This window comes from Oncorhynchus gorbuscha, linkage group LG21 (genome assembly GCF_021184085.1).
Source record: "Oncorhynchus gorbuscha isolate QuinsamMale2020 ecotype Even-year linkage group LG21, OgorEven_v1.0, whole genome shotgun sequence".
Lineage (NCBI taxonomy): Eukaryota > Metazoa > Chordata > Actinopteri > Salmoniformes > Salmonidae > Oncorhynchus > Oncorhynchus gorbuscha.
Window position 1 is genome coordinate 26,425,603 of NC_060193.1, and position 23,494 is coordinate 26,449,096.

Consider the following 23,494-nt stretch of genomic DNA (forward strand, 5'->3'; position numbering starts at 1 on the left):
CTCATTTTGAAGTACTATTTTTATGTAAACATAATGAAATTCTGATTAGTTATAGGCAAATGAATACACAGGCCAAATTTGTATGCTGTTTTCCTTATCCTTATCACTATAATCTAGTAGAGGTAATTTCCTTTATGCCCCATGCTACACACAGCCTAGATTATAGGCACTGAACCATTTACAGGACAATAATACAAGTAGCATATAGGATCCAACCCTATCAGAGTGAATAAATGTAGAGCGTTTGTAGACTTTAAGAATAAAATAAAGTGAGTTTCATCAGTACATGATTAAAGTCATATCACAAAGATCACATGACGGTGCCCACCAAATCTATGACAACAGAGAATGAATTGTAAGCACCAAAGTGTGTTTGTCAAAATAATATCTGAAAATGTCAGTTGTTGAACATATTTCTATTTGCAACAGCAATGTGATTTCATTACATATTGGTCTCGATTAGACCCACAATGTCACAGTATCTGCAAAATATGAAACATTCTGTGAGCACAGTCTTTATGAGCTGTGGAGCATGCACCCTCAAATGTAATTTGAATGAACTACACATAGGTCCATGTATTGTTCAGATTGGTTTTTAAAATGTCCATTTAAAAAATATTCACCCACACATTTTGAAAGCCTGATGCAACATTATGTAACGGGCAATTTCCGTTATATTTCCCGAATATATATAAATATTTTCCATTTGTATGTTCCTTAATTGGTGCAGCAAAACCTATCTGTGGTTAATTCTAAATGACACCAATGCTCACCTGACCTTTCATACTCAGGAAAGTCCATGAAAACACACTGTTCAGACCCCTTCAAAAGTGTTCCTACAATATGAGGGAGAACAAAAAATCTGAAAGCATGCAAGCAAAGCAGCATGCAGATGTAATTCATAAAGAATGTGTTGAATTCAAAACCACTGAGTGGTTTTGGATGTATAGTGCATTAGGAAAATATTCAGACCCCTTCACTTTCTACAACTTTTTGATACTTTACAGCCATGGATTAAATAATGTTTCTCAATCTACACACACACTACGCCATAATGAAAAGCAAAAACAGGTTTAGACATTTTTGCATATGTATTGAAGCTGAACCTTCAACCCAGTCTGAGGTCCTGAACAGGTTTTCATCAAGGATCTCTCAGTACTCCGTTCATCTTTCCCTTGATCCTGACTAGTCTCCCAGTCCCTGCCGCTGAAAAACATCCTCACAGCATGATGCTGCCACCACCATGCTTCACCGTGGGGATGGTGCCAGGTTTCCTCCAGATGTGACACTTGGCATTCATGCCAAAGAGTTCAATCTTGAACCTTCCAGAAGGACAACCATCTCCACAGAGGAACTCTGTCAGAGTGACCTGGTCACCTCCTTGACCAAGGCCTTTCTCTCCTGATTGCTCAGTTTGGACGGGCAGCCAGCTCTAGGACGAGTCTTGGTGGTTCCAAACGGCTTCCATTTAAGAATGATGGAGGCCACTGTGTTCTTGAGGACCTTCAATGCTGCAGAATTGTTTTTGTACCCTTCCCCAGATCTGTGCCTCGACACAATCCTGTCTCGGAGCTCTACAGACAATTCTTTCGGCCTCATGGCTTGGTTTTTACTCTGACGTGCACTGTCAACTGTGGGACCTTGTACAGACAGATGTGCCTTTCCAAATCATGTCAAATTAATTTAATCATATAATTTTCAAATAAATTGAATCAAAGTTCTAGAAACATCAAGGATGATCAACGGAAACAGGATGCACCTGAACTCAATTTCCAGTCTCATAGCAAAGGGCAGCAGGTAGCCTAGTGATTAGAGCATTGGACAAGTAACTGAAAGGTTGCAAGATCGAATCCCCGACCAGACAAGGTAAAAATCTGTCATTGTGCCCCTGAACAAGGCACTTAACCCACTGTTCCTAGGCTGTCAATGAAAATAAGTATTTTTCTAACTGACTTGCCTAGTTAAAGTTTTTTTTTAAAAGGGTCTGAATACTGAAGTAAATAAGGTATATATTTTTTAAATAAATTTGCAAAAAATGTCAACCTGTTTTCGCTTTTTAAGGGCTTTTGTGTGTAGATTGAGGATTTGTTATTTAATCCATTTTAGAATAAGGCTGTAACATAACAATGCAGGACAAGTGAAGGGGTCTGAATACTTTCTGAATTCATGAGTAGAACAGACTCTTTTCCTTACCGACTTCGACAAACCTCAAATTGATACGACACTTGTTAAATGATAACTGGTTAGGCATGTGTAGTGGTCGGGAGTCAGGATGAGACATGCAGGCAGCTTTTCTCAGCCAGTCAATCATGAATCAGACTTTTTTTAAATGGATATATACAAAGAAATGTCAATCGAAAACGAAATGCAGCTAGTTTGCAGTCTTCCCAGCTTCCGTTTGAAGTGATTGTGTTAGCTGTGTTGTTGGCTAGCTCATCGGAGCACATTTTCTATGCCAGGTAAAATCACGCATCATTATCAAATATCACTAGAAAACCGCTCAAACAAATGCAAATGTGGCTACTTAGCTGTTATTCTGGCTGTAATGTTTGACCGTAAATTCGCCGTAGTTGGCTAGCTAGGAAGCAAGGGATAAGAACATTGCCAAACAGTATGGCAACAGAACATTTAGAACAAACGACATAGATACAGAACAGAGACTTAATGACTGGGTCCGTCTCTGGCAAACGTACCGATAGAATGAACGACCATCCGGCATGGGAAGCAACCCTAGATGTGTCAGGACTGTAATCTCATGGAAGGGTGAAATGGTATGAATGAATTCAAAAAATTTTTTTAAATAAAAATGTCAATCATTATTTGAATATTTTGGTAACCCTTGATAATGACATTAAAGCCCGTGTTTGGAGAATATATTGGCACGGTTTGCTGCCCCTCGACTTCGTCTCGGACGTAATAACACCGTGCCTATATATCCTCCAAACACCGGCTTCTCATGCATTCTATCATGGCATTGTTGAATACTAATTTCTGATTGGCTTGAAGGCAGTGGTGGAAAAAGTACTAAATTGCCATAATTGAGTTAAAGTAAAACAAAACAGACTGCACAATTTTTTTTTAGACAGATAGCAGGGGCACACCAACACTCAGACATAATTTACAAACTAAGCATTTGTTTAGTGAGTCTGCCAGATCAGATGCAGTAGTGATGACCAGGGATTGTTCTCATGGTAAGTGTGTGAATTGGACCGTTTTCCTGTCAAAATGTAACGAGTACTTTTGGGTGTTAGGGGGAAATGTATGGAGTAAAAAGTACATTATTTTCTTTAAGAACGTATTAAAGTAAGTTGGCAGAAGCAGTAGTACTCAAGTAGTACTTTAAATTATGTTTTACTTAAATACTTTATACCACTGATTGAAGGGCATTCTAGAGCATTTCACGGTAGAATTCAATGACTATAGTTCATTCTTAAATGTTCCATGTTTGAGCTACTTTTGAAAGCAAAAATTGAATTGAAAACATTAGCATTGTTGAATTTGATTTTGATATAAGCAAGCTTGGACTGATGGTTTAGTTAGCGAAACTAGCAAGTCTGTTTACCAAGGCAACTATTGTTGATATCTAGTCAATTTGATAGCTACTTCAGTGGATGTTGAAAACATTTCTACCAGTAAATTAACACATTTCTAGCGGTACATGTATTAAATTATAGCCATGGTATAAAAGGGATAATCAACTCGGGGCTCTATGCGTTCTCTGGAAAATAATGCAACTCCATGGAAGGAGGCTAGCGCGTCCTGGAACACACCTTCCACATTGTGCATTATTTTCCAGAGAACACACAGCCCCTCATTGATTATCCCCTACCTATTATTATTCAATATTTTGAAGTCTAAAAAAATGCTACCTATTCTATAATAACCCTTACGAAAAAAGATTGCAGAATAACTGGAGTTACCGTGCAGCATAACTGCTGTTCAATATTCTGCAATTACTGCATCCAAAATACCACAGCCAACTGCATTTACACTGCAGTTTTCAAAACGGCAATATTTTTTTTGTATGGAAAAGTTTTACCCTAAGCGTACAGGAAAGGTTTGCTGGTATTAAAACATGAATGGAAAAACATATGCACATGACAACTTCATAACGATAAAAGCGAGGCAAGAAGCTATCGAGAGGAAGGCTAAACTATTGAGATGTACCTCCGTTTTTCCTATAGGTTTATGCCTGCCTCCAGTGGTTTACTTTTCATGATAGATTATGGATAGACTGCGATACGTCTCTCCGCCCTAATAACGAGAGAGTCATTGTCCACAAAGTGGCACTTTCTTTGGATTGGTGGATACATCTCATTATTGTAATCATTTTATGAATATTTGGTAGTTGACGTCAACCGCCTGTATTCAATGGCGAGAGAGACGCGGTGAGACTTGCCACACACATACCTACTTGTTAACAAAATTAAGGAAGTTTCCTTTAAAATTATTCATAAATATTATCCTGCCAACCACTATATGAAGAAGTTTAAGGAAAACATCAATTCAAATGGCTCCTTTTGTAACGACCACCCAGAAACAGTGTTGCATCTTTTTTGGCATTGTATGCATGTAAGAAAACTGTGGCAAGACATCAGTAGGTTTATAATTGAACACATTTCTGAAGACTTTACACTATTGTGGAGAGATGTACTGTTTGGATTCTTTACATACAATAGAAATAAGCTGAAACATGTATGCAATTTCATTCTTTTGGCCAAATTTCATATACACAAATGTACATTTACAAACAAAACCACATTTTCGTACCCTACAAAAATAAATTGAACTGTATTTTAAAAGCTCTAACAAAAAAACCTGTTAGAATTGTATGTATATGCATGTCCCTTAAGGTCCTTGTGTAATTGTAATGTGATATTGTACCCCCTAGCTCGATTGTCCATTGTTTAATCTATGTATGCTTGTGTTCCCTCATGTGCTTTGTGTATTGATTTGTTGTTAAAAAAATAATTTTAAAAACTCCGAAAGTGGTTTCTCAACGTTTCCTTGATGTCACGTGTCCTACTTATCAGTCCACTTATAATTTACGCAGTACCGGGGCCTGTTGCACAAAAGTAGAATTAAGACATCCGGGATAAATGACTCAGCTGAGCTCAATGAAGCCAAAACATGTGCGTCCAGGCTTAATTGGTTGCACAAAGACCAAGCCAGGATGAGCAGACACGGATTCATTAAACCAGGTGAAACCAATCCTGGATAGGTGCGCGCTCACGGCTCACTCAAATAGACCCCGCCACAGATTAACTGATTTACCATGGCAACTAGAGCCGCGTACTTTTCCCCGTCGGAAGCACAAATCCTCATGGAGGCATACGAGGAGGTAAAAGATATAATTAAGAAGAAAGGCAACACCGCCACAGTGATAAAGCAAAGAGAAAAAGCGTGGCAAAGTATTGCAGACCGCCTGAATGCGTAAGTAGTGCACAATTACACACTCACCGCTCCGCTGAAACATCACAATTACAATTCAAATATTTAATTCACATCTCCAAAAACGCAGTTGTACTGTAATTATGAAACGGTTAAATTTTTAATTGAAATGCACTGCAGATATGAGTGAAATTGTGTAAAGTAATGACTGACTGTGCGAAGTTGCTGGATATTGGCAGGAACTGGAACACTCTGTCGTACACGTCGATCCAGAGCCTCCCAAACATGCTCAGTTGGTGACATATCTGGCATTTTCAGCTTCCCAGAATTGTGTACCGATCCTTCTGACATGGGGCTGTGCATTTTCATGCTGAAATATGAGGTGATGGCGGTGGATGAATGACACGACAATGGGCCTCGGGATCTCGGCATGGTATCTGTACATTCCGTGAAGAGCACACTTCTCCAGCGTGCCAGTGGCCATCGAAGGTGAGCATTTGGCCACTGAAGTCGGTTATGATGCCAAACTGCAGTCAGGTCAAGACCCTGTTGAGGATGATGAAGACTCATATGAGCTTCCCTGAGATGGTTTCTGAAAGTTTGTGCAGAAATTCTTGGTTCTGCAAACTCACCATTTCATCAGCTTTCCTGGTAGCTGGTCTAGTTTAAACACTCCTGCCAATAATTTACTTACTTAGTGCATCAAATAACTATATTTCATGGTTGCAACTTTCTGAGAATTGTCCAGTGTTCCTATACTCTAGTCGATGATCCCGCAGGTGAAGATGGATATGGAGGTCCTGGGCTGGCCTGGTTACACGTGGTCTGCGGTTGTGAGGCCGGACGGACGTACTGCCAAATTCTCTAAAACGACATTAGAGGCGGCTTATGGTAGAAGGATGAACATTCAATTCTCTGGCAACAGCTCTGGTGGACATTCCTGCAATCAGCATGCCAATTGCACACTCTCTCAACTTGAGACATCTGTGGAATTGTGTTGTGTGACAAAATAGCACATTTTAGTGTGGCCTTTTATTGTCCCAGCACAAGATGCACCTGTGTAATGATCATGCTGTTTAATCAGCTTCTTGAAATGCCAAACCTGTCAGGTGGATGGATTATCTTGGCACGGGAGAAATGCTCACTAACAGGAGATAAACAAATTTGAGAAAAATATGTTTTTTTGTGCGTGTGGAACATTTCTGGTATCTTTTATTTCTGCTCATGAAACATGGGACCAACACTTTACATGTTGCTTTTTATATTTTTGGTCAGTAATAATTTGTTCATAGCTATAACAGTATATGCCTCCTGTTTCAGCTGGTTCTTGAATTGTGGTGTGGAGTCTAACCCAGCTGGCTACAAAACCATCCAGCCCCACCTGGACAGAATCCATTCATGCACAACACGTAAAGGGGTAAGTAACCTGAAATACCAGTCTATTAATGGCAAGTCTGCTTTACCTATTTCTCATTGTAGATGGTTACAGTTGTTTTGTGTGTGATTGACTTATTCAGAGCAAAGACAGATATGTGGAGGCCTCAAATGATAACTTTATGGATCTGGTCCAAACTCTGCTAGAAGACTCAACAAAGAGGCAACATTTTTTCAGGTGAGATAATATTTCACATCTAGATGTTACAAATCCCACCTTCTAAGGACTAGAACAGGGATGGGCAACTCGATTGTAATTTTTTTGTCAACTCAGTCCGGGTCTGAACTTACTGTTCAGATTTAAAATAGTAGAATACACAAGGTGCAATTTCGAAATTGGGTTGTTCATTAACAGATTTTCTCTTACGTCATTCACTGATAGACACTCAATTAGCCCATGTCAGTTAACATTTTTTTAGTGGCCAGCTACCTAAACTTGGTAATAATGGTCCAATTACCAGCTGAGGGGCACCCATTGATTATGTTCGTCAGTCTCACCCAGATATCTTATTAAAAACTGCAAACATTTCTCTCCATCCTATGACAAAATGTGTTGAATTGCAGGAAATTAGTTATAAAATTGCTAAATATTCTCTCCGCCCCATGGCAAAATGTGTAAAATTGCACAAAATTAAATCTAAAATAAAGAAAAAATGTCTCCCTGCTGTCAGAGGGTGGCTGCTAAAATGTTTTGCTCAAAATGTGGTTGTGGGGGTATGCACATGTGGGTACGCAGACTCGCAAGCAACTGCGGCCCCTGATGAGTTCAGATTTTTAGTTTCCCCCACCCCCAATAAAGCTGCCCATCCCTCGACTAGAATGACCCCAAGGCGAATATTGAATACGTTTAAATTACTACATGTGCCTTGGCTAAAACCACATGACTCTCCCTTCTACCTCTGTGTTAAAGGAGGTGTTCCCTGTACAGTACAGCGCTACAGATACTGGTGTGGCAGTTCTTTGACAGACTGGAGGAGATGATGCCAGTGCTCAGCTTTACACGGGTACTGACTCCATCTCCATCCTATTAGATCATCTAAAACATGTTGATGTTCATTTGTATACTTGACAACCTTCCATGAATGAATAAACATCGATAAGTGTCAACTGGGTAGGGGCTAGGGGTCATCTGGGATTGGACAGCACTTTTCTCTGTTCTGCAGACATACTTATTCTTCTCTCCCTCTCAGACAGCATCCATTCTCAACCTGACCCCTACTGACCTGGAAGAGTGTCAGCAGTCTTTCTCTGATCCTGAGCATCTGAAAACACTGCTGCAGCATCATAGAAATCTGGGGCACCTAAAAAAAGGTTAGGATCCCTCAGGTGATCTACTTGAACTTGTTAACCTCTGGGTGAAATACCTGTAGGGGATTCTCCTGAAAGAGAATGTGGAATTATTTGGATTCTCTCTCTGGCTAGGTTTCCATCCAATTGGTGACAGATTTTCATGTGAATATTCAAAAATCTGCATAAAGAAAATGTGGTGTTTCCACCAAACTGTGTTAATGTGGATATACAAGTCAGTGGGTGATGATGCAGTGCACACACACTATACTTTTGGTTTTCATGTACCGATTAAACATCTAAAGTTCAATGTGTTTCCATCGCATTCAACATCACCGATAGTTTTGTCACAAATGTGCCAGACAACAGCTCGCAGGTGCAGGTAGGCTAGTCTACATGAGAATATTATGCTTAAGAGCAAGGAATATTTGTTTAATGGCAGCTTAACATCGACCATGTCACCACCTATATTTATTGGAAAGGAGCATCAAGCTCAGCACTGAGCATTTTCATCACCCTGTGAAGTTCATTTATTTAATATGTTGCTTAATAAACTGCATGGTTTCCCGAGTTGTAGTGGGAAGACCACACACCATATCACATGACCAAGTTTACTTCGATTTGGTGGTTACTATATCAATTTTTGTGCATAGACATTTCTCCCATATTACATTGTGCACCAAAACTCCCACCATGTCAAACAAACAAATTATCTATGTCCTTTATAAAAAAAAAAGAGCTGTCCTGATTTTACATTTTATATATGGTATGACTTTCATAAAAACTGTGGATGTAAACGTGGTTTCTCTTCCAGATTTTTTGTTCTATGACTCTGATAACATCCTGTCCACGTTGTCCTTCCTCGCTCCCTCACTGAAGTCTAAACATACCAAAAGAGGCATAGAAGAAGACACGGTGAAGAACGAGAGCGATGTGAGGAGAAAGGGAGAGAAGGAAGAGGCTGAAGGACCGAAAGAACAGGAGAGTGGCGAGGAGGGACAGCAAGAAGTCAGTGGGGAGGACCAAGATGCCAGTGAGGGAAGTGATGAGGGCGCTGAAAGACTGGAAGAGGCTGGGGAATCCTCTGGGAATTCTGGGCAGCAGAAACAGCCATCATTAGTGGCCATCAATGGTAAGGAAATTCAGGGCGGAATACATTGCATACATCCATACACTGGCGAACTGAGTTGGTGAAGTTGATTACTTTGTCCAGTAGTAGAGTGGGGTCAGTAGTAGGGCTGTTGCGGTGACCGTATTACCGCCACATCGGCTGTCACGAGTCATGAAGGTTCCACGTGACCGCTTAGTCACGGTAATTAGGCTTCTCCAAGCTCTGATGCTGCTGCTGGTCATTAGTAGCCTACCAAACTTGCTATATGCCTTGTACTTAGCACTCTATTATCCCTCTAATCACCCTGACATCAATGCAAATCTAATCAAAAATCTAATCAAACACTCCATGAGCTCATGTTGCGCAACATTTCTATAGGCTATGTAATTGCTCAAGAAAATAGTGATGGCCTCTACTAAAAAGAGGATCCCATCAACTTTCTATAGGTTAGGCCTACTATTTTTATTTCTCCACTTTCCTAATATAATGCTAATTGCATATATTCACAACAAGAGTATAGCCTACCTGGCTGGGATGAAAATGAACCAAATGGAGGACGCGAAAAGCGTCCTCCATTTGCTATTTAAGTGCATAGATGACATGTGCTTTTTCGATACAGGTGCATGATAATGGTCCATTCTAAATCAAAACAAATTTCACACATATATTATTTATTATATGTGAAGACAAGATTAAATCAAGAATATTCTGATGGGTGATAATATTAGCCTATCACTTAACTGACCCTAACTGGCAGACAGAAGCAGCACGTGAGTTTCAAATTTGGGGAAGATAATTTTCACCATTTAAAAATGCATTTTTATAATAAAGTCAGTACATGCATAATTTCATTTGCAGTCACTTTTGATAATGGTGTGTTTCTGCTAATGCAACATTCGCGCTTATAGCGTACTACCATGTGCGCATTACTGCGCTTATAATGTGAAGGAATATCCTAATAGCATAGCCACATCAGGACCTAACATAAGGACAACTCGGTATGCTATTCTGTTCTTCTGAAATAGACTACATTTTCTTCATATCATGTTTCTTTAGACCTGTCTAAAATAAATCATGCATTTATTGTGAAGGTGTAGGCTATATTATATGGATTAATAAGACTTTATTTACTTGACAATCATCAGCTGACAATTTTGTGACCGCCACAGCCCTAGTCGTTAGTCACTTTTATTTGAAGCATTTCTTAATGCACAGCTCCACTAGTTTTGGTCTATTTAGTGCACAGATTCTATAATTGCACAGATTTCTGCATGAATAAAATCTAAATCTTTATATTATCGCCACATCGGCTACTGACAACAATCTGCAATGGAACTTTGAACTCAACACAGGAGGGTGACAATAAGGACTGTTTTCTACCTGCAGGACACGCTAAAGCCAAGCCCTCCCAGTCCCAGGGCTTTTCCTGCTCACAGTGCCAGTTCTCCAACAGGAGATGGCTCACCCTTCAGAAGCACATCAAGAAGAACCATCCAAAGGAGGACAGTGGGATCGTGGACTCTGGAGAAGCTGGAGCTGAGAACAACGTCCTGCCTGTCAGTGAGACAGAAAGCTCCTCGGCCAAGAAGACCAGGAAGAACAGGTACATCTGCTCCCAGTGTGGGAAGGGTCACAAATGTTCATATGAACTGAGACGACACGAAACCGTTCACTCTGAGGCGAAGCCCTTCCATTGTGACCAGTGTGAGAAGAGATATAAAACAAAGGTGGCTCTAAAACAACACCATCGAGTTCACACTGGAGAAAGGCCATATGTTTGCTCACATTGTGGCAGAGGCTTTAGGTCTGCGGGAACTTTACAATCACATGTACGCACCCACACCGGGGAGCGACCTTTTGTCTGTTCTATATGTGGGAAGGGATTTATTCAACATCAAATACTGATAGGTCACCTCCGGTGGCATAGAGGTGAGAAGCCGTTCTTATGTACCGTTTGTGGAAAGAGTTTCAGTACTTCAGGTGCCTTGTTGGTACACTCACGAACACACACGGATGAACGCCCCAAAAGCTGTGAGCATTGTGGAAAGAGGTTTAGAAGATGTTACGATCTCACAATACATCGGAGGATCCACACGGGTGAGCGGCCGTTCTCCTGCACACAGTGCGACAAATGCTTCACGTCCCACAGCGACCTTAGCAGACACATGCGAATTCATACAGGAGAGAAACCTTACCAGTGTAAAATGTGCGATAGGAGATTCACTGAAAGCGGCAACCTGAAAGTACATCAGCGGGTTCATCGGGAACAGCCACAAATGTACGGGTTTCAGTGTGTAATATCAGTACGGCCCACCACAAGTCACCAAGTGTAGCAAGAAAGAAGGAAAGGAAGAAAGACTATGTTCCACCACTCCTTGTTGGACAGGAGTTGCCGTAGCCACAGTGTATCATGTTCTAAGAACACACATTTTGGAACAACATTATGATTCCCGGGCCATAAAAATTATATTTTTTATTTCATTTAAAGTTGACTTGCATTGTAATAACTTTCTCATAGTAGCAAGATAATTGGCTATTTTGTGATAGCGAGGCATTTAAAGACAGCGCAATATGATTTCTCGTAATATTAATGTCATTGGTTACTTTATTTCTCAAGGTGGTAGCTTTTCAACACCATATATTAGGTAAACACACATATGTATTCACTGTATCCTGCCCACTCAGTCACTGAAATGAAAGCTTGTCAGTCATGTACGGTCAAACATTTCATAACGTATTGATACAGGAGTACTGTTATTGCAGAATTACACAGCAAGGTAATATTACATTTGTGGTGTGGCCCTCTGGACCTCATCGAAGACAGAATGTGGCCCCTGAAGAAAATGAGTTTGAGACTCCTGGTCTTGAGGGACGTTGAGCTCTGTACAGGACTATGTTGGTGAAGATAGTGATGCTCGTTAGATCTATAGTTTGACTAAGGTGATTTGTCTAAACCAGTGGTTCCCAACCGGCAACTTTTCCTCATCTTGATAAAAAAAATAACACTCACTTATAAACGTGACCTGTGGAATGCACATGGAATTTTGATTTGGGAGCTCTCATGCTGGTCAGATAATACATTAAATGGCACATGGTTACATCTGTATCATTTTTTTCAAGTCCAGTGCACTTTTGTATTATTTTGAGGGGTGCGCATCATAAGCAAAGTCATCTATCATTGTGAAAGATTAGTGGAATCTGTGTGGGTTGCTGGACAGGTAGGATGACTGACAGTGAAGGTGAACAGGTGGTCACGTGTCAGGTGACAGAGGAATGTATGAGACTGAGGCAGGAATTCCTTTAACCATAAAGTGGTATATTTACTGGTAGTCTGTGCTGCATCACAAAGGAAACAAATAACATGTATACAATCAAATTCATAATCAAAGATCAAAATCATAGCAGTCATTATTAACAATTCACATTGCACAATATGTTTGAAGCGTGCGCTCCAAGCCGCACTCCGCGGTGATAACTATAAACAATAACTGAATGGCCCACTCTCCCGATCACCACAGATCATTCAGATGAAAGGTAAGAGTCGGTGGACTTACGTGGATTCATGGACGCACAGAACTTCTGGATCAGATGGATTTAGGGAAGAGAAAGCAGCGAGATCAGGCAATGGCAATTTCCTCCTTTTATGGAGTTGAGATCTGTTGGACATTTCCACCTGACCTAATTAAAGCGCCCCTGGCCCAGCTGAGTAAATGGCAATTAATTAAAGGAGTATTCCACCAACTCCATGGGCCTTTTCTACAGCCACCCCGGAAATTTGTTAATTTCCACATTCCTCAAAAAGGCTCATTGCTCCCCATCCTCTGTCATCTCAGGGAGAGGAATCAGTCGGGCAACTGGCCGGATATATGTCCGGTTCTTCTTTTTTTGTTGGTCCATCAGCTGATCCTGGAGGCTGGGTTCCATGGCTTGGAAGGCTTCCTCTAACCTGGCTTCTCCTGCCTTGAAGTTCGTACCTCTGTCAGCCAGGATCTCGTAGGGTTTCCCCCCGTCGGGAGATAAACCGCCGTAGGGCCATGAGGAAGGCTTCCGTATCCAAACTCTCCAGTAGGTCCAGGTGGACACATCTGGTTGTCATACACTTGAATAGAATGCCCCAGCGCTTTTCCACACGACGACCTAACTTGATCATCAAGGGGCCGAAGCAATCTACTCCTGTTGACCAGAAGGGTGGTTTAAGGAGGCGCAAGCGAGCAGGGGGTAAATCTGCCATTTTGGGCACCGTAGCTCCGGCCCGCCATCTCTGACATTCTACGCAGGCGTATTGGTGCTTACGAATGGCTCCTCGTCCTCCAATTATCCAGTACTTCCGCCTCATCTCCCCATAGACCCTCTCTGGCCCTGGGTGGAGAAGCCGCTCATCATAACTCTTGATGAGGAGCCTGGTAAGAGGGTGTCTGGAGTCGAGGATAATTGGGTGGATAGCATCTGGGTCCAAAACCTCCGCTTGGCGCAGCCTCCTCCAACTCTGATCACTCCAAGGATTGGATCATATTCTGGGGCAAGAGAGAGAAGACGGCTGCCCTTAGCCACTTCCCTACCGGCTTTCAGAGCTTTTAACTCCTCAGGGAAGCTAACTGCTTGTGCTTGCTGGAGGAGTAGTGTCTCTGCCGCGAGGGAGGTAGGTATAAAGCCACCCCATCTGAGGTCTGGTTTGTGGCTGTGATCAGATCCGGCAGTGTTTGGGATTGTGTTAGGTCAGGGAGAGCCGTTGTTGGTTCCGTAGAAATACTGTAGCATTGGGCGGACTTCCTTAACTCATGAGCTTCAGTTGGTTGCGGAGGGGCCGCACGCCTGGGGGCTGTCGGCCACTCGTTCTCTGGTTGGGACAAGAATGGTGGTCCCAAGCTCCAGCGATGGGGTTTAGCCCATTCCTTAAGGGTTTTACCTCTAGTAATGTCATCAGCAGGATTGTTCATGCTATCAACATACCTCCAGTCCTGGACTTCTGTTAGGTCTTGGATTTCAGCGATGCGAGTTCCGACGAACACCTTATGCCTGCAGGACTCCGACTTGAGCCAGGTCAATACAGTGGTCGAATCACTCCAGTAGATGACCCGTTGGATTGACAAGGTGAGCTCGGCTCGCAAGGTAGAGGCCAACTGGGCTCCGGAAAGGGCAGCACTGAGTTCCAGCCTAGGCATTGACAACTGCTTCTTGGGTGCGACCCTGGACCTGGCCATGACAAAGGAGACATGGGTGTGGCCTGCCTCCATAAGGTTATGAATCTCTCGGTTATGAACTTCTACAAGCTCAGGATTCTTCACCAGGCGTCGCTCTGTTCCACGCAGTAGTGAGAGTACAGCCCGTGTCGTGGTTGCCAGAGGAGGATGGTTGGGCACCCGTAGCAGTGGGGTTGCATACCTGCGAACTCCATCCATTTCAGTGGTGGTGGTGCTCTTCTCCAGGAGGTCTAATGCATAGGAGTCATTTTTCGAGCGAGTGACCTCCTGTAGCTTCCGGTTGGAGAAGGTGTCCATCTTCCATAGCATCTCAACATTCCGAAGGAGGTCAGTGGCTGCATCTGGATTGCTTCTGGTGAAGAGGACTTGCTGTGACTGTACAGCTTGGGTGGAGAGAAGTAGATGGGATGGACCTTGCACAGCCCAACCCAAGGATGTATGGACAGCAATGGGTCCTCCTTCTGGTCCAGCTCGTATAGGCTCAGTCGGGGTGACGAGATGTGGGTGGTCTGACCCAATCAGGATAAGTGGTGCTACTCTGGCCAGGTTAGGAAGAGGCAATCCTCGTAGATGAGGATATTGTTTCTGTAGAACACTTACCGGGCAGGAGTGCTCTGCGAGATTCAAGCCATCTGCCGTGAAGGCATTGGTGATGTTATAGGCCACGCCCCTGTTTCCTGAAGGTGAAATGCTGAAGGTTACAGCAGAGCCTTTCATTTGGATAATATCGTGTCGCACCGTTCTGAGATTAAGGGTCTCGGGGGTCCCTTCCAGGTTAAGCTGACGGGTGGCCGCTGTGAGAATGATTGTTCTTTCTGACCCATCATCTAGAACGGCGAATGTATCAATGCTTCTCCCTTCACTTTGCAGAGTGACCTTGACCACCTTCAACATGACCCTTGGAGACCGGTTCTGCTGGTCGAGATACAGCTCCTTTGCAGCTCCTACCATGAGCATACTCTGCTCCTTCTTTGCTTGGGAAATAGATCATGCAACACGGTGAGATGTATTTCTTTACAGCGGTTGCAGGGTTTCCTCAATGTGCAGGTCTCCACCTTATGGCTACGGGCACACTTGTAGCATCGCTCGCCTGAAGTGATCCAGGCCTTCAATTGAGTTTGAGTGAGCTTTTTTACTCTGGGGCATGAGCCAAGGAAGTGCCCCTTACTATTGCAATATGGGCAGTAAGGCTGGAATTTGATGTTCTTGCTCTTGAGAGGGGTCTTCTTCCCGGGTTCCTCCCGGCCTCACTATTTAAGTGCATGGTAGTGGGATTTGGTCTTTTCTGTCCCTGCTGGCGTTCAAACTCCTTCCTTCCCCCTGTGGCTATGGCGGAGATTGTGGCCTGGTGAGCGATGCTCTTCGCCTTTGCCTTCACCTCCAACCATGTGGCCAGGTCTCTGAGAGCATAGGTGCTTCTCGAGCCCTCTTTCAGGATGCCCTTATTCAAACAATGTTCAATGAAACTGTCTCTGAGGTACACTGGAAGTTTGCTGAGAAGGCTGTCCACGTGGGAGCCACATTTAAGCTCGTTCCCGTCTTCTCCTTCAACGGATTGGAGCATCGAGGTCAGGGATTGGACAGCCAGGGAGAATTCTTGGAAAGCAGCATGGTCTCCCATTTTAATTGGAGACGTGTTCAGGATGTTGTTTAGTTCATTCTGGACTAGCTGACGTGGCTCACCATATCTCGCCTTCAGGGCCTGGAGAGCTGTTGTGTATGGTGTTGCGGAATGCATAAAGGATTGGGCCAGCCTGTATGCACTTGGAAACCGCAAATGATCCATTAGTACTTGGTATTTGTAGCGTTCTGACAGATGACTGTGAATACCCAGTAGACTCTCCAATGCCATTTCCAAAAGGACAAATTCACTCTCCTTTCCGTTTTCAAAGTATGGCAGTTTGGGTCTGGGAATTCCATAGGCTGAGGCTACTAGAAGTTTCATAATGTTGGCTCCCTCTTCTGGTTGCGTGAAGGATAAACCCGGGACTTCTGATGAGCCCACTGTGGCCTCATTGGGCCGGTCACCTACTGTCCCAGACCCACCATTTGTGGCAGCCGGAATTGGGCGAGAGCCCTCCGACCTGTTGTTTGAGGACTGGCCTGGCCCTGGATGAAAGGAACGATTTGCCTTGGTTGGTAATTGGCGGAAAGGCGAAGGAGTGATGCTTTGTCCAGATGGAGGAATGCTAACTTGTGTCACTGGCATAGAGGGCGTTGGCGGAGCGGCCCGTCTCCGTGCTCCTTGTTGGCTGTTGACCCCGGAGCCTCCGAGGACTGTGTGCCATGCTGTACCAGAGGGGCAGATTGGGAAAGAAAGGCAGACAGTTCAGGTCCATGTGGAGGGGTGGTCAGGTCAACTCCCTGTTCGTTCCTTTCCAGGAAGGATGAGACCATCCGTGCCTCCTCTAATTCCCTTCTGGCTTGACGGTGCCGTCGCTGCTGTGCCAGGTCCTTGGCAATGAATTCCCTTTCCTGTAGAGCTCTACGGGCCTGCACATCCAATTGGTGACATCGTTCGTCAGCCTGTCGTTCCTCCTCAATCTGACGCTCAATTTCCTCCAAAGCTAATAGTTTCATCCTCTCTTGTAGGACAGCGGTCTGTGAATTGCTGAGGGCTAGTGAATGGCGGCTGCCATGGCCACTTCCAAAGGGGTATCCACTGGTCGAACTCCCACTCCGTCTAGAGTGCTTCGACGATTTCCCATTAGTTAAGGGGTGAGCGGAGCCTGCCTCTGGAAGCTGGTCGACCTGTGCAGTGGGAGTTACCTCTTCCATAGGTTCCTCACGTAGACCACTTTCCTGCTCCAAAGCAGTTTCCGGTCCTTGGCTCAGAGGGGATGGTTGATGGCTGAAACATATAGTTGATCCATCAACTCTTTGAGCTCTAGTGGGCTTGCCCTTTGATGTCGGAACCTCGACCACATAGTCCTTAAGATAACCAGGTGCTTGCCTGGTTCTTCTGGTGCTGCTGGTGGTTGAGGATGAAGCCTTTGTTACTTTAGGCTTAGCTCCTGGATATTTCCTTTGTTCCAAGACCTTTCTCTCAGCTGCTCTCTCCTCCTCTCTTCCTCCTTCCAGTGGAGACAATTCTTCCCTCTCCGCCTCCATTTCCTTTTCACCTGTCTTTGGTTCAGTCATCATCCGGCTCAAAGGACCATTGAAAGATTAGTGGAATCTGTGTGGGTTGCTGGACAGGTAGGATGACTGACAGTGAAGGTGAACAGGTGGTCACGTGTCAGGTGACAGAGGAATGTATGAGACTGAGGCAGGAATTCCTTTAACCATAAAGTGGTATATTTACTGGTAGTCTGTGCTGCATCACAAAGGAAACAAATAACATGTATACAATCAAATTCATAATCAAAGATCAAAATCATAGCAGTCATTATTAACAATTCACATTGCACAATATGTTTGAAGCGTGCGCTCCAAGCCGCACTCCGCGGTGATAACTATAAACAATAACTGAATGGCCCACTCTCCCGATCACCACAGATCATTCAGATGAAAGGTAAGAGTCGGTGGACTTACGTGGATTCATGGACGCACAGAACTTCTGGATCAGATGGATTTAGGGAAGAGAAAGCAGCGAGATCAGGCAATGGCAATTTCCTCCTTTTATGGAGTTGAGATCTGTTGGACATTTCCACCTGACCTAATTAAAGCGCCCCTGGCCCAGCTGAGTAAATGGCAATTAATTAAAGGAGTATTCCACCAACTCCATGGGCCTTTTCTACACATTGAATAAATACAATATATTTTTTTAAAGAACAAGCCAACTACTGATTTTCAGTGTACATATAGGGAAGGGACTCAACTTGTACTGCACTGACTCAGAGGACTGATTGGCTAAAATACATGGATAATAAGATGGTAGTTGGAGCTGTATAGTTAGATTTCAGTGCAGCCTTTGATATTATTGATCATAATGTTATTGAAAATACTCACTTTTGGCTTTATAATCACCTGCTATGACATGGTTGGAGAGTTACTTATCTATCCAATAGAACTCAGAGTATTATTCAATGGAAGCTTCTCTAACATACATTGGGGAGAACAAGTATTTGATACACTGCCGATTTTGCAGGTTTTCCTACTTTTATCCTAGGTACACTTCAACTGTGAGAGGCGGAATCTAAAACAAAAATCCAGAAAATAACATTGTATGATTAAGTAATTAATTTGCATTTTAATTTAATTTGCACTCCTCAGTAAAAGGCACATGACAGCCCGCTTGGAGTTTGACAAAAGTCACCTAAAGACTCTCAGACCATGAGAATCAAGATTCTCTGGTCTGATGAAACCAAGATTGAACTCTTTGGCCTGAATGCCAAGCGTCACGTCTGGAGGAAACCTGGCACCATCCCTACGTTGACGCATGGTGGTGGCAGCATTATGCAGTGGGGATGTTTTTCAGCGGCAGGGACTGGGAGACTAATCAGGATCGAGGGAAAGATGAACGGAGCAAAGTACAGAGATCCTTGATTAAAAACCTGCTCCAGAGTGCTCAGGGCCTCAGACTGGGGCAAAGGTTCAGTTTCCAACAGCACAACAATCCTAAGCACACAGCCAAGACAACACAGAAATCTAGAATCACTTGAATCTTCTTGAGTGGCCCAGCCAGAGCCTGGACTTGAACCTGCTCAAACATCTCTGGAGAGACCTGGAAATAGTTGTGCAGCCAGAGCCTGGACTTGAACCTGATCAAACATCTCTGGAGAGACCTGAAAATAGTTGTGCAGCAACACTCCCCGTCCAACCTGACAGAGCTTGAGAATATCTACAGAGAAGAATGGGAGAAACTCACCGACTACAAGTGTGTCAGGCTTGTAGCGTCATACCCAAGAAGACTCTGCTGTAATTGTTGCCAAAAGGTACTTCAACAAAGTACCAAGTAAAGGGTCTGAGTACTTACGTAAATGTAATCTTTAAAAAAAAAAAGAACTTTTTTGCTGTCGTCATTATGGAGTATTGTGTGTAGTTAGAGGGGAATAAAAAAATTAAAATCAATTTTAGAATAAGGATGTAACGTAACAAAATGTGGAATAGGTCAAGGGGTCTGAATAGTTTCCGAATGCTCTACATACACCACTATGGGTTTCTTCACTACCCAAACCAAAAACAGATTTAATGCACAGCTCAGTTGTGAAGAGCCAGTTCATCGTGGAATGCTCTGCCACCAGTTTAGCGTCATGTATCACAGCGCCACTCCTCTAAAGATTTTATGTAACTGTATATGAATAGTGTAAATGGTAGTCTCTTGGTGTCTTTCATATATACATATTTGTTGAATTTACTGTATCTTATGTTATTGTCTGCTGTTCTGTACTTTCATGTATTTGTATGTCTTATGTGGACCCCAGGATGCATGTGCAGTAAATATTTGGGATCCTAATTGACTCAAATTCTGTCTGAAAACCATTAACACAGGTAAGTCTAATTAGGGTTGCTTAGGGAATGAACGCTATATAAATCGGACCTCTCTGAAATGAAAATGAATGGCCCTCCCCTCAGCAAAATATATTTGACCTAAACCCTGTCTGAAACAAGTGAACCTCCCTTATCCCCAAAATAATAATTAAAACAAAGTGAATAGAGAGAACATGTCTACCATTTATCCTAATTTCTTGGATAGACCAGAGACTTAGATAAGCAGTTAAAGGAACTGTTCTTCGTCCTGAAGGCAGGACATTTTATAGCACAGAGGCCTGCGGGCCAGAAGGTTGTGGGTTCACAGACCGTGAACAAGAGTTGGGGTGGAAAGATCTCCTTTATAGTAAAAGCATTGCTTTAATCTATTGTATTTGCAGGTCTAAGAAAAAATCATTTTGTACACATTTCATGCAATTTTACATATTAGCAGTCACTTTTAATACCACACAAATTACACAGTAAATTGTACTCAAATTGAATACAATTGTACTCTACAAAAGATAACATTTGGTCCCAGTCTAAATAGAGTAAAAATGATTACTCTTGTTGCAGAGTTTAATTTTCATATATAACTCTACAAACTGTATTTTACTCCATTTAGAGTAACATGGAAACAACTCTACTGCCAAGTCACTCAATATAGAATTTAATATTATCATTCAAGTAGCATTTGTATAACTGAACTTAACGTCAAATCAGAAGTCAGTATTTAACAAAGCACTTTATTCTTAAATGTAAGACATTTGCAATACATCCATTTAAAATACTGATACTAATAAAATTGTGGACTGAAATGAAATGTTGGCCTCCCTTCACTTTAATACATGGACATATAAAATGCTCAATATTGCAATTCAATGACGTGGAGGATTTTGTGAAACTGGCATCTCGCATAACAAAAACACTGAATAAAATTGTGGCATCTGTCCCGCCTGTATTAAAAGTAAATAAAAAAGCCAATATTGCAATACAATACATCTTGGTTTTAAAGAGCTTACTGTGCAGTTTAGAGTCACGGGAAACCGTATGGGACAATAAACAAACTTGAATCATCACAACTGTAAGACATCTGTATATCAAATGCTTTGTGACAGAAAATCTCTTTAACAACTACATAAGGTCCCTCTGTTGTACACCCAACTCTGTGCATTAAAATGCTCATCAAGACATTGTAGGGCAAAAGTAACCTCAACTTTAACAACAATCTGGTGGATTTTCTGACACTGGCATCTGACAAACAACTGAACGATACATATTTCCATGGTGTTTGGCCCATTTAACACCATGGTGTCAATTGGTACGTGAAGAGTCTCAGCCATCTTACAGCCATAACATTTTACATGGACTGATCATGACTGTTGGTGTTAAATATCTGCCAACTGTATGCTATTTGACTTGTTTTTTTTTTGGCAATGTTACATTTTTGAAGCTTTTTAAAAGAAATTATGCATTTCTTCATAGAGCATGCAACAGCTATGCAAAACTGGTCCAATTTTAAGGATACAGTTGAAGTTGGAAGTTTACATACACCTTAAGCTAAATACATTACTCAGTTTCAGCTTTTACTTCTTTCATCACAATCCCAGTGGGTCAGAAGGTTACATACACTCAATTAGTATATTGGTAGCATTGCCTTTAAATTGGGTCAAACAATTTGGGTAGCCTTCCACAAGCTTCCCACAATAAGTTTGGGTGAATTTTGTCCCGTTCTTCCTGACAAAGCTGGTATAACTGAGACCGGTGTGTAGGCCTCCTTGCTGGCACACGCGTTCTCAGTTCTGCCCACAAGTTATTTTAATAGGATTGAGGTCAGGGCTTTGATGGCCACTCCAATACATTGACTTTGTTATACTTAAGCCATTTTGCCACAATTTGAAGTATGCTTGGGGTCATTGTCCATTTGGAAGACCCATTTGCGACCAAGCTTTAACTTCCTGACTGATGCCTTGATGTTTCAATAGATCCACATTTTCCTTTCTCATAATGCCATCTATTTTGTGAGGTGCACCAGTCCCTCCTGCAGCAAAGCACCACCACAACATGATGCTGCCACCCCTGTGCTTCACGGTTGGGATGGTGATTTGGTTTGCAAGTCTGTTTTCCTCCAAACATAACTCTGGTCATTTTCCTCCAGCATCTTCAAAAGGTCCTTTGCTGTTGTTCTGGGATTGATTTGCACTTTTCTCACCAAATTACGTTCATCTCTAGGAGACAGAACGCATCTCCTTCCTGAGCGGTATGACGGCTGCGTGGTCCCATGGTATTTATACTTGCGTACTATTGTTTGTACAGATGAATGTGGTAACTTCAGGCGTTTGGAAAATGCTCCCAAAGATGAACCAGACTTGTGGAGGTCTTCAATTTATCTTGGCTGATTTCTTTTGATTTTCCCATGTCAAGCAAAGAGGCACTGAGGTTGACGGTTGGCCTTGAAATATAGGTACACCTCCAATTGACTCAAATTATGATCAGAAGCTTCTAAAGCCTTGACATTTTCTGGAATTTTCCAAGCTGTTTAAAGGCACAGTCAATTTAGTGTATGTAAACTTCTGACCCACTGGAATTGTGATAGTGAAATAATCTGTCTGTAAACAATTGTTGGAAAAATGACTTGTCATGCACAAAGTAGATGTCCTAACAGACTTGCCAAAACATTTTAACAATACATTTGTGGAGTGGTTGAAAAACGAGTTAATGACTCCAACCTAAGTGTATGTAAACTTCCGACTTGTATATGTGGGGTAATGCACCATAAAATGATGCTTCGGTAGCAGCCTCTTTTTTTTTTTGGAAACAATTGCTTGAATAACATGTGGTGTTCTGCAATCTAAGTGTTTAAAAAATCAACTTAAATTATTATTTTTTAAATGTAAATACTCTATCATTGGAGAAAATACAATGGTTTCACTATCTGAAGCAACAGTAAATACCAGTGTAGATAATTTGGACAAGCCAAGTCTGCAAAGATAAGTGGTAGATTGCGAAGTAAACACCAGGACTGGATAGCATTTAACCCAAAGTCATTAGTCCTCTAACTTCACTGCCCTAGGTTTGTTACTTTGCTCCATGTAACCATAGTTAAACCTCTATTCTCCTGTCTATTTCATTTGATGATGTGTACTTGTTCAAGTGCAGTATTAGCAGTTATTTTATTTTGTGCCACTTCCCTCCAAGATATCATGCATAATATCGACAGAAGTTTTCACATGTACTGCAAGGAGTTTAGAATGCAAGAACGTTTAACACCCTTCAAAGGGAAGACTGGGATTTGTCTCCTTTTTTGGCAGTGTTCTGCATGAAGTGCTCGAGTTCGCATAACTATCTTGGGTGAATCTTCATCAAATTCAGTCTGAAAGTCCTTTCTCACCAAGACAAAAGTGGCAACAATATCTGGCACTGAATGATTCAACAAAACCAAATGTATTTATTTTACCTTTATTTAACCAGGTAGGCTAGTTGAGAACAAATTCTCATTTGCAACTGTGACCTGGCCAAGATAAAGCATAGCAATTTGACACTTACAACACAGAGTTACACTTGGAATAAACAAAAACAGTCAATAATACAGTAGAACAAAATAAAACAAAAAGTCTATATACAGTGAGTGCAAATGAGGTAAGTTTAAGGAAATAAA

At 42.3% G+C, this 23,494-nt stretch overlaps 1 protein-coding gene and 1 long non-coding RNA gene across 4 annotated transcripts in view; both read left to right on the plus strand.

Annotated features, from left to right (window-relative positions):
- Positions 1-23,494, plus strand: part of LOC124007950 (endothelial zinc finger protein induced by tumor necrosis factor alpha-like) — a 64,899-nt gene that overhangs the window by 25,018 nt on the left and 16,387 nt on the right. The gene's annotated exons all lie outside the window — the stretch shown is intronic.
- On the plus strand, positions 1,813-7,000 carry LOC124007951. Its single transcript, XR_006834042.1, has 3 exons — positions 1,813-1,866; positions 6,712-6,808; positions 6,909-7,000. It is a non-coding gene; the product is annotated as an uncharacterized LOC124007951 (long non-coding RNA).